The sequence below is a fragment of the Staurois parvus genome, unplaced genomic scaffold, assembly GCF_062004578.1.
Source record: "Staurois parvus isolate SC_StPar_1 unplaced genomic scaffold, SC_StPar_1.0 ptg000137l, whole genome shotgun sequence".
NCBI lineage: Eukaryota > Metazoa > Chordata > Amphibia > Anura > Ranidae > Staurois > Staurois parvus.
Genome location: NW_028317933.1, coordinates 1,162,501 through 1,179,100, shown reverse-complemented (window position 1 = coordinate 1,179,100; position 16,600 = coordinate 1,162,501). Strand labels below are relative to the sequence as shown.

The following is a 16,600-nucleotide window of genomic DNA, read 5'->3' as shown; positions in this document are numbered from 1 at the left end:
TACGTCCAGGAGTGGCCATCAGAGTTCAGCCCTACGTCCAGGAGTGGCCATCAGAGTTCAGCCCTACGTCCAGGAGTGGCCATCAGAGTTCAGCCCTACGTCCAGGAGTGGCCATCAGAGTTCAGCCCTACGTCCAGGAGTGGCCATCAGAGTTCAGCCCTACGTCCAGGAGTGGCCATCAGAGTTCAGCCCTACGTCCAGGAGTGGCCATCAGAGTTCAGCCCTACGTCCAGGAGTGGCCATCAGAGTTCAGCCCTACGTCCAGGAGTGGCCATCAGAGTTCAGCCCTACGTCCAGGAGTGGCCATCAGAGTTCAGCCCTACGTCCAGGAGTGGCCATCAGAGTTCAGCCCTACGTCCAGGAGTGGCCATCAGAGTTCAGCCCTACGTCCAGGAGTGGCCATCAGAGTTCAGCCCTACGTCCAGGAGTGGCCATCAGAGTTCAGCCCTACGGCCAGGAGTGGCCATCAGAGTTCAGCCCTACGGCCAGGAGTGGCCATCAGAGTTCAGCCCTACGGCCAGGAGTGGCCATCAGAGTTCAGCCCTACGGCCAGGAGTGGCCATCAGAGTTCAGCCCTACGTCCAGGAGTGCCCATCAGAGTTCAGCCCTACGTCCAGGAGTGCCCATCAGAGTTCAGCCCTACGTCCAGGAGTGCCCATCAGAGTTCAGCCCTACGTCCAGGAGTGCCCATCAGAGTTCAGCCCTACGTCCAGGAGTGCCCTTCAGAGTTCAGCCCTACGTCCAGGAGCGCCCATCAGAGTTTCCCTTACATCTAGGAGCAACCATTAGCGTCCCCCCTTACATCTAGGAGCAACCATTAGCGTCCCCCCTTACATCTAGGAGAGCCCATCAAAGCTCCCCCTTAGATCTAGGAGTGCACATAAGAGTCCCCCCTTACATCCAGGAGTGTCTGACATGGGGAATGGGGGAGGGTCATGGCTGGCTGGAAGTGGATGCGCCAGTCTCCATATTACAATACACAGACCACTGCCAGTCAGCTGGGGTATTTTCATGGACAGCTGTTGAGGGCTAAATAAAAATCTTGTAGCGGACCAGATGTGTTTGTGTTTGGAGACCCCAGTCTACAACATGGGCACTACAATACAGTATGTACAATTTTTCCTGAACAAAAACCACATTTACAATTAGTTCTTAGTTAGGGGAAAAAATATTCTATACTGTGTTTTCAAATTTTCTTGGGCAAACATCAAACTAACGAACGTCAACTTGAACCCGCTATTAGAAAATTAGACAAACATTCTTAAAACTTAAAATTTTGAACAAAATTCTTCTGGCACATGGCCATCTTTAGCAAGATTGGGGGGGGGGGTGCATTTATGAAACTATAGTCCTCTATCAAATGGCCCTCGGATAATCAAGAACATCGAGTCTCTCCTCTTTCATCACCCCCTTGATCAGTCAATCGCCTGAAATTCTTCAGCCACCCCATCCACTGCTGCTCTCCCTTTTAGCGGTGAAGAGCATAGAGCACTCCTTATTTGTAATATCGTAGCACTTATTAATTATGGATCACTTCTGCACGCAGCAAAACATTCCTCAGCTCAATTTGACGCGGTTATTTTCCTCTAGTGGAATGACATCTTTGTTTACACACATGGAAAGGCACTTTGTGAAGTTTATACCAAACCAGCAGTAAGTCCATGCTGATACAAAGTCCAGTACACACCATGGAGGACCCCCTTCCCCCTCCTCTACCCTCCAGGCTATGCTGTAATGACATGCTGTGTAATAGAGGTGGTGGGTGTCTCACTTCCTTGTGAAATGAATAGCTCCAAGCAGCTCAGGCCCCATCAGACTTCCTGGAGCCATAGGCCGGACTTCTGGAATGTAGGCAGACCTCACTCTCTGCTCCCTTCTGCAAGCGGAACAATTACAGGTCCTAGATTCTGTGGTCGTGGGAGATCAGACTTATCAAACTGCTGTAGACCAAAACTCCATGTGTTTAGTGTCAAGAATGGCAAAGTGATATCCTAAAACAGAATGGTGACATTGTACGAGAGGGAAACAAAAGCTGGCCATACCCGCTGAGCTGAACAGAAGAAATCCATAGATTCTCCCGTCCTTTGCCGGATATTGTATTCTGACAAGTGGCACCTATGGCTGCCAGAATACCCTAACAATGACTACAGCTAATTGGGTGCAGTCACTCTTCAGCCAACTTTTTTCCACCCTAAAGCAGGCCATAGACGGGTCGAACATCGGCCGATTTAAAAAAAAAAAAAATGAAAAATCGGTTGTTCGATCAACCAACGTTACCACCAACGTTAAAAAAATCGGCCGATTTTCGACCCGTTTATGGCCGGCATTAACTTATAATTACTTCTGTCTCTTGCAGAGACAGGGGAGCACACCTTACAATGTGACAGCAATACAAATACATTATTTGGATTACAATGTTTTTATTTGGATACAGATGTTTTTATTTGGATACAAATGGATACATTGTTGCAGCCGCAAGACTTTTTCACATAAAATATAATAGTGGACTGGACTTCCAGTTTGTAGGAAGGATTCAGGTGTCTCCCATTCCTATGATCGATTCACTTTAGCAGAATAAAATTTCTTCTTCTCCTTCTCCCTTTCCCTTCCCCTCCTCTTCCAGGTCACGGCTCATGCATAGATTTTTTATCGGTAAAATGATCAGCCGATTTGCCCATCATTGCCGGGAAAATCGGCCGATCGTCAAAATCAGACGCAAATTTTCCAACACGACTGATAAAAAAAATATTCCAAAACCCTGAAAAACGGCCGACCAATTAACCCACTAATGGTGCGAAAATCGGCCGATTTTCCACCCCTCTATGGCCAACATAACAGGACACAAAATTTATTTTTTTTAAATAATGGATAGAATGATGAGGGATTAGAACCCCTGTTGGGTGTTTATGGCTGTCTGTGTCCCCGTCAAGGAGATTCACCCTCTCTATTTGTCCTTTTTATCATTTCACAAAGAGTGAAAGAAAATCCCAAAATCTGGGTTGTCAACAGAAAAGTAATAGAGGGGAAATTTTTCAATGTGTAACAACCAGAGATTCCCTTGCTTTGGAGAGATTTCCTTTCACGTCCTGTTTTGGTTACCAACAGGCAGTCCCGAGACAAGGTCATCTAGTGCCCAGGGCGAAGATGCCAAGCGGTGCCCCCCTCTCTCCTACCAAAAAAAAAGAAAAAATTCAAGCACTAATCTTCACACTTACTCCCTAAGCAAAAATTCCCTTTGCAAATCAAAATTCTCCCTAAACAAAAAATGTACTCTCTTCCAGTACAAACCCCCCCTTCCCAGCTCAAATCCAACCCCTCCCCTAATCTCTCCTCCTAGTGCAAATCGTCTACCCTACAAATTTCCCCTCTAAGCATAAATCATCTACCCCCCTCCACATCCCCTTCTATGAGCACAAATCCTTCCAAATCCCCTTCCCTAGCACTAATCCTTCCCCCAATTTCCCCCTCTCATACAAATTCCCCTAATCACCCCTACTGGCACAAAGACAACCCCCAAATCCCTCTTCCTAACACGAATCTACCCTCCAAATATGAATCCCCCCCCCCCCAAGAAAAATCACCCCTTCTAGCACAACCCTCCAAATCCCCAACATCACCCAGGACATCCACTCGTCCTGCCCACCCCTTATCCTGGGCATGCCAACTGGGGATATAAACTTCCCTTACTCTATCAAAAAAAAAAAAAGCCTTGCCTTTAACTCAGCATTTCAGCTTTAATGGTGGTGTTGCCTGGGCCACCCATAGATCAAATTTTGGATATTTTACAGAGATTGGATAAAATTCTATCTGTGTATGGCCAGCTAGGGTTTAAAGCTAGCCATACATGTATAGATTTCTCTCATTCATCCCATATGGATGAAGAAATCTAAGTGCGCTATTGCATTCTGTTAGTGACTACATCTGATTGGATGCAGCCACTTCTTGGCCATCAATTTTCCACCTAACTCCTTCAATAAAAGTTGATTGAAATTTACCTTTTGTTAATCTGGGTGGCGTGAAGGGCCATCTTTGCCAGCATAGAATGCACCGGTGTTCCATACATCTGCATGCATGCAGTCCTATTCATATTTATTAGGATGCAGCAGCTGGTAGGACACAGCGGCTGCTTCAAATTTGACATCAGTGTGGGTGCAGGTGCTTGGGGACCCCACAGAGATGTCAAAGTAGAAACTGAACTGTATCCATTCACCCGCTGTGTCACAATAGGCTTGAATGGGACTTCCTGCAGGTGAATGCATGGAACACCTGTGCATCCCCTGTGGGCAAGCACAGCCCTTCACATGGATATACACCCAAAGGGCTCAAGGTGCAAAGACACCAGGAATGGCACAGCAATTGGTTAAGTAATAGCAAGACGTATACTGCAATAAGATAAAAAAAGAAATATACTGTAATAAATAAACCGTAGGAAATATATACTGCAATGATTAAGCAGCAACATACATATACTGCAATGGTTAAACTGTAGGAATAATATGCTTCAGAAACAATAAGTGGTATGAAGCACAACCCCCCTGAACCCTGTACTGGGAAACTATAGGGGGAGATTTATACTGTATATATCCCACAATAACAGTTCAGCAGTCCGTAATATGCCACCTTATTTCTTCTGCTAGCCGGCAGGTTGGGGCCCAACCACTATGATGGAATACTCAAGGCAATGTCCCTTTAAAAACTGATGCAGGCACTGCCACTGTGTTTCTTGCTGACACCTCTGTCCTTTTATCAAGATATAGTGCATTGTTAATGAAATAATGGGCAGCACAGTGGCTAAATGGTTAGCACTTCTGCCTGGCAGTACTAGGGTCATTGGTTCAAGTCCCAACCATGGCACTACCTGCCTGGAGTTTGCATGTTCTCCCTGTGCCTGCATGGGTTTTCCTCCAGGTACTCCAGTTTCCTCCCACACTCCAAAGACATGCTGGTAGGTGAATTGGATCTTGTCTAAATTGGCCCTAGTATGTGTTGAATGTGAGTTAGGGACCTTAGATTGTATGCCCTTGAGGGTTAGGGACTGATGTGAATGTATATATATGTAAAGTGCTGTGTAAATTGACAGTACTATATAAGTACCTGAAATAAATAAAAAATATATCTGTGCTAAGATAAAAAAACACAATATAAAGCAGCTGTTAATCACTGTGACACCAAGTGAAAAAATATAAAAAAACAGTGCTAAAATATAAATATATAAAATATAAAAAAATCAAACAACTAAAAAACAAATAATTATAACATAGTGAATATTTCATCAATCATGATACATAACATCTAGTAAATATAATAAGTGTCCATGTGAAAACTAAATTCAAGTGAAAAATAAAGTCCCTTCTCTAAAGCAGCGTTTTTCAACCACTGTGCCGCGGCACACTAGTGTGCCGTGAGATATTGTCTGGTGTGCCGTGGGAAAAATTCCAATTTCATCTGTAACATGTGGCTTCGGCTCACAAATAGACCAATCATTAGAATCTAATGATTCAGTGGTCGGCAAGCCGCGGCTCGCGAGCCACATGCGGCTCTTTACCCAGTCTAATGCGGCTCTTCTGTGTGCCGGGCGCCTGCTCCCCTCCCTCCTCTCGGTCGGCCGCTCCCCTGCCTCCTCTCGGTTGGCAGCCCCAAAAGTCCGCGCGGACCTTTTAATCCGGCTTGCGGATGTGGCTGTCAGGATGTGTGTAGGCGGGGCAGCGTGCCGAACGTGAGGGGAGGGGAGCTAGGCTCCTCTCACAGTCCGCCCTGAAGACCCGAACGGCGCGGGAAGACAGCGAGAGGAACGCAAAAGGTAAGTGAATTGACACGGGGGACTTGGCTTACTAGAAGGGGGGGGGGGGAATAGTACTGTGGGGGATGAAATACTATATGAGGGATGAATTACTTTATGAGGGATGAAATACTATATGGGGGGATGAAATACTATATGGGGGATGAATTACTATATCAGGGATGAATTACTATATGAGGGATGAAATACTATATGGGGGGATGAAATACTATATGGGGGGATGAAATACTATATGGGGGGATGAATTACTATATGAGGGATGAAATACTATATGGGGGGATGAAATACTATATGAGGGATGAAATACTATATGGGGGATGAATTACTATATGAGGGATGAATTACTGTATGAGGGATGAAATACTATATGGGGGGATGAAATACTATATGAGGGATGAAATACTATATGAGGGGATGAAATACTATATGGGGGGATGAAATACTATATGGGGGATGAAATACTATATGAGGGATGAAATACTATATGAGGGATGAAATACTATATGAGGGATGAATTACTATATGAGGGATGAAATACTATATGGGGGGATGAAATACTATATGGGGGGATGAAATACTATATGGGGGGATGAAATACTATATGAGGGATGAATTACTATGGGGGATGAATTACTATATGGAGGATGAATTACTATATGGGGGATTAATTACTATGCTTACTATGGGGGAATATTACTATACTTACTATGGATGACACATACACATCATTCATCTACTCTTGGTCCGGCCCCCGGGTCCAATTATAAAATACTTTATTATTTCATAATAAAGTAATTATAAAATAATTTCTTTGTGTTTGATTCCTATTCAAGAGAATTACTTTATATATAGTCAATATAGGCACAGAGGTAAATTTTTTTAACATTTTCTAATGGTGGTGTGCCTCGTGATTTTTTTCATGAAAAAAGTGTGCCTTTGCACAAAAAAGGTTGAAAAACACTGCTCTAAAGAATATCAAGTGCTGTCTAGGAGCCGATAATATACCACGATGTGAAAAAACTCCTCCACCTATAGATGTCAGAGCCTCTTGCCAGACAGGATGGACCATAAAATTACAAATGGTCATAAAATGCTCAGCTTGAAGATATACAATCACATCAGGAGACTAGCGGCCATCAAGGCGATACTCAAAGATGGTTGAACCATGAGAAAATGAAGGTAGTAGCACTACAAGCTGACATAGTGGCCATGATAAAAAAAAAAAAATCAAAAAATCGCATACATGGTGAAGTATGCCCAAAAGGATCTTTATTCATAAAAACCACCAATGCCAGATAAAAAAAATTGTGCTTACATGAGCAGTATGGAAAGGTGATGGCTCAACACGGTTGGCAACACACAAGCCGACGTTCCAACACTTCACCATGTATGCAATTTTTTAAATTTTTTTAATTATTTTTTTTATATGGTGCATTGTTGATTGTTGGCCTCTCACCACGTTGTGTGAGCAGGGGATCTTTTTCTGCTCAGTGGCAAAATGTAGCCTGGTCAGTGTCCTTAGCATCCTGCTCCTCAGTTAGGCAGCAGGCTCAATCAGCATCCAGGGCATCCTCCAATGTTCCAGAATGGGTGCCACTGTATCTCTTTCACTCAGGCGCAGTGGTCTGCTGACAACCTCTGATTTCCTGCAAGTCCTCTATCCTTCCTTTCCTCAGCCAACACTCCCCCTCCTCTCCACCACAGTGCCACTGGGAGCTGAAGGCTTTTGCCTCCTAAATTCTAAAGCCAATTCAGTTTGTAGAAACTACACCTCCCACAATCCTTCAAACTTCTCAGCAGTCCTCATCCTCAGTTCACCTTCTAGTGGATGGAGGGCAGCCTAACACCGACTCACTGATTCTCTCCTGCAGCCCTGCCTGTGTTAATATCTTCTCTACAGCACAGACACAGAGTCCTTTTCCTGCCCGAGCTGCAGACTGGGCTACACTAATTTACAATGTCTTTTTCTGTACTGTGTCTCTGTGATGAGGTGGCCATTTAGGTAGAGGCCTGGACTTTGATCCCTGATATCAGAACCTCCAGCAAAGAGAACTGTAATCAGGACTATAATGCTATCACCAAATCTAACCCCAGATCTCTTGAGATTATCAGATCTCACACTGCAGTTATATATCTAAAATGCAGGCCATAGACGGGTTGTTTATCGGCCTAATTTTCGTCCGACCGAAAAATCGGCCAATATTCACACCGTTAGTGGGGCAATGCCGTCGGCCGTTTTTCGCGGATCTTCTTGTTTCTTTTTATCGATCATGCTGGAAAATCTACGAAAAACTGACATTTTCCGTAAGCATTGGTGGCAGCATCCATGGCAGCAGCGACCGATTTTTCGTTTATCGGCCAACAATTTGGCCGATAAATGGCCTGTCTTTGGCCAGCCTAAGGCTGTAGGCACAGGAGTGCCTAGGCACAATCACACACCAGGAAGTGCACTATGATTTTTATGAGGAATTGCAGACAAATTATAAATCTTTATTTATCAAGCACAACTTAAATGTTCCCTATAACATAGCAAATCTTCAGTTTTTTTTTTAGTTCAGGTCCAATGTAAAGGTAGACATGTGTAACTTAAAGTGCTTGTAAAGGCTCAAGTTTTTTTTTTTTCACCTTCATGCATTCTGTGTGCAGCAGTCCCCCCAGCCGCTCCTTATATTTACCTGAGCCCCATCGCGATCCAGCAATGTGCACGAGAGCCCCAGCTCTCCAGGAGATCTCCCTCCTTATTGGCTGAGACCACAGTGGGAGCCATTGCCTCCCGCTGCTGTCAATCACACTCAGTGAGCCAAAGAGGAGAGAGAGGGGGCGGGCCGAGCCACAGCTCTTTGTGTATTTGGAGCAAGCCTATAACAGAAGTGAGCTTGCTTGGGTACCCTCATAGCAAGCTGCTTGCTCTGGGGGCACGGGGGACCTGAGAAAAGCAAGACTGGAGCTGATCTGTGCAAAACCAATTATACACAGTAGGTAGGTATGTTTGTTTGTTTTATTTTATGCTTAAAAAAAAGTGCCTTTAATATCACTTTAAAAAGTGTTAGCTGGAGTTCTGCTTTCATTTGTTAGTCATAGTTACATAGTTAGTCTTGCTGAAAAAAGACAAAAGTCCATCTAGTTCAACCATTAAAAAAAAAAAAAAAAAAGTTATAATCCTATACCCACAGTTTACCTATAAATGTTAGTATCCAGTTATATTCTGTGTATCTAGGAAAGAATCCAGGACTTTTTTAAAGCAATCCACTGAGCTGGCCAGAACCAACTCTTGAGGGAGTCTATTCCACATTCTCACAGCTCTCACTGTGAAGGAACCTTTCCGTGTTTGGAGATTACATTTCTTTTCCTCCAGACGTAAAGAGTGCCCCCTTGTCCTCTGTGATAACCTCAGGGTGAATAGCTCTACACCGAGTTCACTATATGAACCACTGATGTATTATACATGGTGATCATATCCCCCCTTATGTGTTATACATGGAGATTATATCCTCCCTTATGTATTATACATGGTGATCATATCCCCCCTTATGTATTATACATGGAGATCATATCCCCCCTTATGTATTATACATGGAGATCATATCCCCCCTTATGTATTATACATGGAGATCATATCCCCCCCTTATGTATTATACATGGAGATCACATCCTCCCTTATGTATTATACATGGAGATCACATCCTCCCTTATGTATTATACATGGAGATCACATCCTCCCTTATGTATTATACATGGAGATCATATCCCCCCCTTATGTATTATACATGGAGATCATATCCCCCTTATGTATTATACATGGAGATCATATCCCCCTTATGTATTATACATGGAGATCATATCCCCCCTTATGTATTATACATGGTGATCATATCCCCCTTATGTATTATACATGGAGATCATATCCCCCCTTATGTATTATACATGGAGATCATATCCCCCTTATGTATTATACATGGTGATCATATCCCCCCTTATGTATTATACATGGAGATCATATCCCCCCTTATGTATTATACATGTTGATCATATCCCCCCTTATGTATTATACATGTTGATCATATCCCCCCTTATGTATTATACATGGTGATCATATCCCCCTTATGTATTATACACGGAGATCATATCCCCCCTTATGTATTATACATGGAGATCATATCCCCCTTATGGTGATCATATCCCCCCTTATGTATTATACATGGTGATCATATCCCCCTTATGTATTATACATGGAGATCATATCCCCCCTTAATCTCCTCTTCTCAAGAGAGAATAAATTCAGTTCCTCTAATCTTTCCTCATAGCTGAGCTCCTCCATGCCTCTTATCAGTTTGGTTGCCCTTCTCTGTACTTTCTCCAGTTCCCCAATGTCAGTTATGTAAAGTCCATTCAAATCTAGTAGTGTAAGGATCTCCAAACTGTAGCCCAAGAGCCAAATTTGGCCCACTGCAAGATTTTATTTGGCTCTCTGATGTAGGAGGGCACGTTGATATGGAATCTTATGTAAGGAGGAACTCTGTTGGGGACTCTCATGCAAGGGTGGGGGACTCTGATGTGTTCAAGTTTATTTGCAATTTTTTTGCTTTGTTTTACTGATTTTTTTTCTATTGTTCTAAATCAGGGGTCTTTAAACTGCCATCCATGGGCTGGAAGTGCTTGCTTGTATCTGGTGCTTGGGACACTATTCTTTCCACTGATAAGAGGCACTATTCCTTCCACTGACACCAAAGACAGGGCACTATTCCTCCCACTGACACCAACAATGGGGTACTATTCCTGCATTGATACCAGAAATGGGGTACTCTTCCTCCTACTGACACCAATGATGTAATTTTTTTACTGCCACTGACCACCAAGCCTATAGCATTGTTTGTTTACTCCAGCCAATGCATTTTCTACTCCCACTGGCCACAGTCCGCCCCCCCTAAGTTTAAAGGGCATTGAACTGGCCCTTTGTTTTGAATGGTTGGTGACCCCCGTTCTAAATCATAACATGGTAATTGCAAACTGTGACGCACCGTCCCTTTGTGATAACATTTTGCCCTTTCTGTTGTGGTTTTATCCCCTTGTTAAGAGGTCTTCCCATTCTCCCCTTGGTAAAGCTGTATGTTTAGCAGCTGTTATGTAGACAGACATTCTACACTGTTTGGCGAAATGTGACCTTGTAGTCTTTCACTTCTATAGAGTTCATACTGTATTGTTGGGTTGTAGGGTTTTGTTGTGGGTGGGGAAAACCCGGTGCCAGGCTGTCGGGTGGGGGTGAAGCTGTTAATACTGAGTTGTGTTCAATAAAGATTGATTCATTTCAACCTACACGAAGTTCCTACTCGTGGTTTGGGATAGCAGGGAACGATTGGTTTTGAGCTCTAATACCTGCCTTGGCAGAGCACTGGAAGACTTGCAGGACAAGGGGACCATTGGCTGAGACGCATCACTCCGCACGAGGAAGCCCAGGCTCCGCCACACAAACAATTCCCAAGTAAAACCTGTTTATTTAAATTTTATTCATTTATTTATAAAGCTGATTTTTTTTGGCTGAATTAAAATTTGTAAAATATACATAATGGCCCTCATGCTGAAAAGGTTGGAGCCTGTACTAGTCCATCTAACATAATCTTCTCCACTGGTAAGCTGCAGTATATTACATTTTTGGTTTTGTGTTTAAATACATTTTAAACACTAAAAACCTAAAATAGGGCAGCACCTGTCATACTAAACATCTTTGGTTCATTGCATAACTTTCCTAGGTTTGTTTTGCTAGTGACATAACTGCAGGCTACTTAGTTCTACTCATGTCCAATGTACATAGGGTGACTTGACTGCAGCTGTGCATTCAGTACAATTGAAAGCTTTCTGTAGACTGTAAGAAGTGTATCGCTGGTCACAGGAGAATAATTCTCGGTCAAATTTCCTTGCCAGAATGTATTTCTTGGGACAAGTCCAACCCAGCAAGGGAGAGGGATTAGAGGGGGTTAAACATCAGAATCCAGATGGAGATGGCAAGTAAGTGGAAGTCATATGGGATCACTTTTGTTGCTCGTGGCTTGGTGACATCATAATTTCCTTGTGAGCCATACTGATGTAGACCACAATGCTGCTTGTGCCATGGTCTACAGAACACTAGATGGTTACTGGAAATGGGTGAGAAATCTGCCTAAATGTTCACCACTGGGGCTTGCTAGCTTGTTGGATGAAAGCCTTCTTTACTTTACATTTGAGACATATTTCAAGAAAATGACACCTTGTGATGTAATATTTAAAGCTAAACTCCAGGGTGAACCTAACTAAATACACAGTTGATGTTTTACCTGCTAAATGAATCATAATTTTGACCACTGGATACTTTTGAGACCTGGGGTACTATAATATATAAATACTAATTACATTTAGGATAGGCTTTCTGACTTCCTTTAACATGGAAGAACTGTTGAAATAAGCTTCGGGCTTCAGGGAACCCCTGCTAATAATTACCATTTCTGTAGCCCATGGGGCATTAGCATGAACATTAAGTTGATATATACAGTCATGGCCGAAATTGTTGGCACCCTTGATATTTTTCCTGAAAATCATGTATTTCTCACGAAACGTATTGCATTAACACATGTTTTGCTATACACATGTTTATTCCCTTTGTGTGTATTGGGACAAAACAAAAAAAGGGAGGAAAGAAAGCAAATTCGACATAATGTCACACAAACCTCCAAAAATGGGCTGGACAAAAGTATTGGCACCCTTTCACAACTGCGGATAAATAAGAATGTTACAAGCATGTGATGCTCCTGTAAACTCACCTGGGGCAAGTAACAGGTGTGGGCAATATAGAAATCACACCTGAAAGCAGATAAAAAGGAGAGACGTTCACTTAACCTTTGCATTGTGTGTCTGTCTGTGCCACACTAAGCATGGACAACAGAAAGAGGAGACGAGAACTGTCTGAGGACCTGAGAACCAAAATTGTGGCAAAATATCAACAATCTCAAGGTTACAAGTCCATCTCCAGAGAACTAGATTTGCCTTTGTCCACAGTGCGCAACATTATCAAGAAGTTTGCAACCCATGGCACTGTAGCTAATCTCCCTGGTCGTGGACGGATGAGGAAAATTGATGAAAGATTGCAACGCAGAATAGTCCGGATGGTGGATAAGCAGCCCCAAACATGTTCCAAAGACATTCAAGCTGTCCTGCAGGCTCAGGGAGCATCAGTGTCAGCGCGAACTATCCGTCGACATTTAAATGAAATGAAACGCTATGGCAGGAGACCCAGGAGGACCCCACTGCTGACACAGAGACATAAAAAAGCAAGACTACAGTTTGCCAAAATGTACTTGAGTAAGCCAAAAGCCTTCTGGGAAAACGTCTTGTGGACAGATGAGACCAAGATAGAGCTTTTCGGTAAAGCACATCATTCTACTGTTTACCGAAAACGGAATGAGGCCTACAAAGAACAAAACACAGTACCTACGGTAAAATATGGTGGAGGTTCAATGATGTTTTGGGGTTGTTTTGCTGCCTCTGGCACTGGGTGCCTTGACTGTGTGCAAGGCATCATGAAATCTGAGGATTACCAAAGGATTTTGGGTCGCACTGTAGGGCCCAGTGTCAGAAAGCTGGGTTTGCGTCCAAGATCCTGGGTCTTCCAGCAGGACAATGACCCCAAACATACGTCAAAAAGCACTCAGAAATGGATGGCAAAGAAGCGCTGGAGAGTTCTGAAGTGGCCAGCAATGAGCCCAGATCTAAATCCCATTGAACACCTGTGGAGAGATCTTAAAATTGCTGTTGGGAAAAGGTGTCCTTCCAATAAGAGAGACCTGGAGCTGTTTGCAAAGGAAGAGTGGTCCAAAATTCCGGGTGAGAGGTGTCAGAAGCTTATTGATGGTTATAGGAAGCGACTGATTTCAGTTATGTTTTCCAAAGGGTGTGCAACCAAATATTAAGTTAAGGGTGCCAATACTTTTGTCCAGCCCATTTTTGGGGTTTTGTGTGACATTATGTCATATTTGCTTTTCTGCCTCTGTTTTATATTTGTTCCAATACATACAAAGGGAATAAACATGTGTATAGCAAAACATGTGTTAATGCAATACCTTTTTTGTGTGAAATACTTGATTTTCAGGAAAAATATCAAGGGTGCCAACAATTTCGGCCATGACTGTAAGAATAGATGAAAGAATAAGGAATGTGAAATACTTCAAGTTTTCAACACCCTTGGGTGCTCTACTCAACAAATTTTTTTAAAGTTATAATAAAGCTTATTGAAGAAAAGCAGACAGTGAAATTGGTATTGTGCCCTCATGGTCCATGGAGAAGACCCTTCCTACACTAATGGTCAGTTGAGAAGATCCTCCTTACAATGACGGTCAGTGGAGAAGACCCCTCTTATAACTATGGACAAAGGTGAAGCGCCCTCTTACGTTGGTGGTCAGCTGAAAGGACGTGCGTTAGCCTTACAATGGTGGTCAGAGATGAAGTCCTCTCTTACAGGGGTGGCAAGCAGAGAAATGCCCCCTACATTGGTGGTGACTGGAGATGTGCCCCTTTACACTGTTGGTCAGTGGGAATAATATATAGTACATTGGTGTTTAGTGAGAAGAATGCCCCCTTTACAGCTAAAAGATGATTGTGTCAGTGGTTACTTATCTGAGTGCAGAAATCGCTAATTGCTCAAGGAACTCCTTGATGCCTGCGTAAAGGAACCCTAGGGTTCAACGGAACATTGTTTGAAAAAGGCTGATCTAGGAAGTTGGAACTTTCACCTGCCTCCTTCTACTGATGCTTGTCAGAACAGCCTTGCATTTGGCAGTAACAGGTAACAGTAAGGATCTGGATGAGAATGCAGTTATGTGTAGAAACCTCTAGGTTCCTTTGGCAGTTGTGTTTTTTCTTCCATGACAGTTTCTTTGAAGGGGGTAAGGCAATAGGATTGCCACACCAACGATTATAAGAAAATAGTTATGCCTCTAGCAATTGGGCCACTGTTGTGATCGAATGCAATAAACACTAGAACTCCTATAATTTTCCACTGAGTCCTACCATTTCAAGCTTGCACAACTCTCAAGCCCTGATGAGTGCCTGAGTCCCCAAAACAAATTTTTAATAAAATCACCATAATCAGCTTGGACTCCATAAATCATTGGTGTGGTGGTCTCCTATTCCTATTTTTTAATGTTGGTTTCTACCCAGAGAGCCCTTTCCAGGGTGTATTGTTTAATGAGAGCAGCCTGAAAAATAATTTTCTAGAGCTTTTAATCGAACCGTTATGGACTCAACAAATTATTATTATTATACAGTATTTATAAAGCGCCAATAGTTCGCTCAGCGCTGTACATTACAAAGGGGGACAGAACATGTGACAGAACAATAACAATGCAATGCAAGACATGAGGGGATCGAGGGCCCTGTTCTTTCGAGCTTACAATCTAGGAGGGAGGGGATGGTGGCACAGGAGGAGATAGTTGTGGGGGATGGAGTGGTAGGAAGAGTGGAGGAGGTCGGTCAAGTTAGCAGGGGGTAGGGTAGGCTTCCCTGAAGAGATGGGTTTTCAGGGTGCGCCTAAAGGAGAGAAGAGTAGGTGATAATCTGATGGGTTGGGGCAGGGAGTTCCAGAGGATGGGTGACACCCTGGAGAAGTCCTGGAGGCGGGCATGGGAGGAGGAGAACAGGGAACTAGAGAGAAAAAGGTCTTGTGAGGAGCAGAGTGTGCGTGCTGGGTGGTACTTGGATATTAGGTCGGTGATGTAGTTCGGGGCAGTATGGTGGACGGCTTTGTACGTCAATGTTAGGATTTTGAATTTGATCCGTTGCGCAATCGGAAGCCAGTGGAGGGATTGGCAGAGGGGGGTGGCGGAATGGAGCGGTTGGAAAGGTGATTGAGTCTGGCAGCCGTATTCAGGATGGACTGAAGCGGGGATAGCCAGCGGCGAGGCAGGCCAGTGAGGAGGGAGTTGCAGTAATCGAGTCGTGATACGATGAGGGAGTGGATGAGCTGTTTAGTGGTTTCTGGGGTTAGGAACGCGCGTAACAAATGAAAAACCATGCTGGTGCCATGTGGGGCACATGCACATCACAATAAGTACAATTGTTCCTGAACAAAAACCACATTCACAGTTAGAATTTTGTTAGTTTGAGAAACACTTTCTGTCCTTATACAACGATGCTTGCTTTGACCCCATTACCTATTTAGAAAATGTAAAAAATGTTCTGACAACGAACATTTTTGAACGGAATTCTACTGGTGTAAAGCCAGCTTAAGGCCACGAAAACCATTCCCAAGCATAATTATATACTGTAATTGGCTATGTAAACACAAGTACTTGGTGAAGATCTAGATTTATTTGTGCACTAATATGGCCAAATGAACATCGTTTGCCAACTGTGATGTTGTGTCACCTGTTTGTCTTGTTTGAGGATATTTCAACTGTTCTTAGCGGGCAAATAGTTATTTTATCCCAATTGTTTGAGATGACTATTGGACTTCATATATGTGTGCAAAAATATGATTGAAGGATGCTAATTAAACAGTTTAGACAGGATAGTAATTGTTTGTTCTAGTCAGTATGGTCATTTTACTACGAATGTTCAATTAAAAAAAAAATGTGCTTGTGAAGAACCTTGGTATATGTAGAAAGCTGGCCAACAATCTCTCGTAAAGTAAACCTGACTAAAACTTGAGCAATTCAAGTTAAGCATATGATTTAAAAAATGCTCCAGCACAAGTTACCTTCAGACAAACTTAATGATCATAATGACTAGCAGATCCAATTATAGACAGTTCTATGCAAATCTTGACTTTCATACAAA

At 43.1% G+C, this 16,600-nt stretch overlaps 1 protein-coding gene across 2 annotated transcripts in view; it reads left to right on the top strand.

Annotated features, from left to right (window-relative positions):
• The window catches only part of CBFA2T2 (CBFA2/RUNX1 partner transcriptional co-repressor 2), a 93,380-nt gene that overhangs the window by 30,862 nt on the left and 45,918 nt on the right, over nucleotides 1-16,600 (top strand). The window lies entirely within an intron of this gene.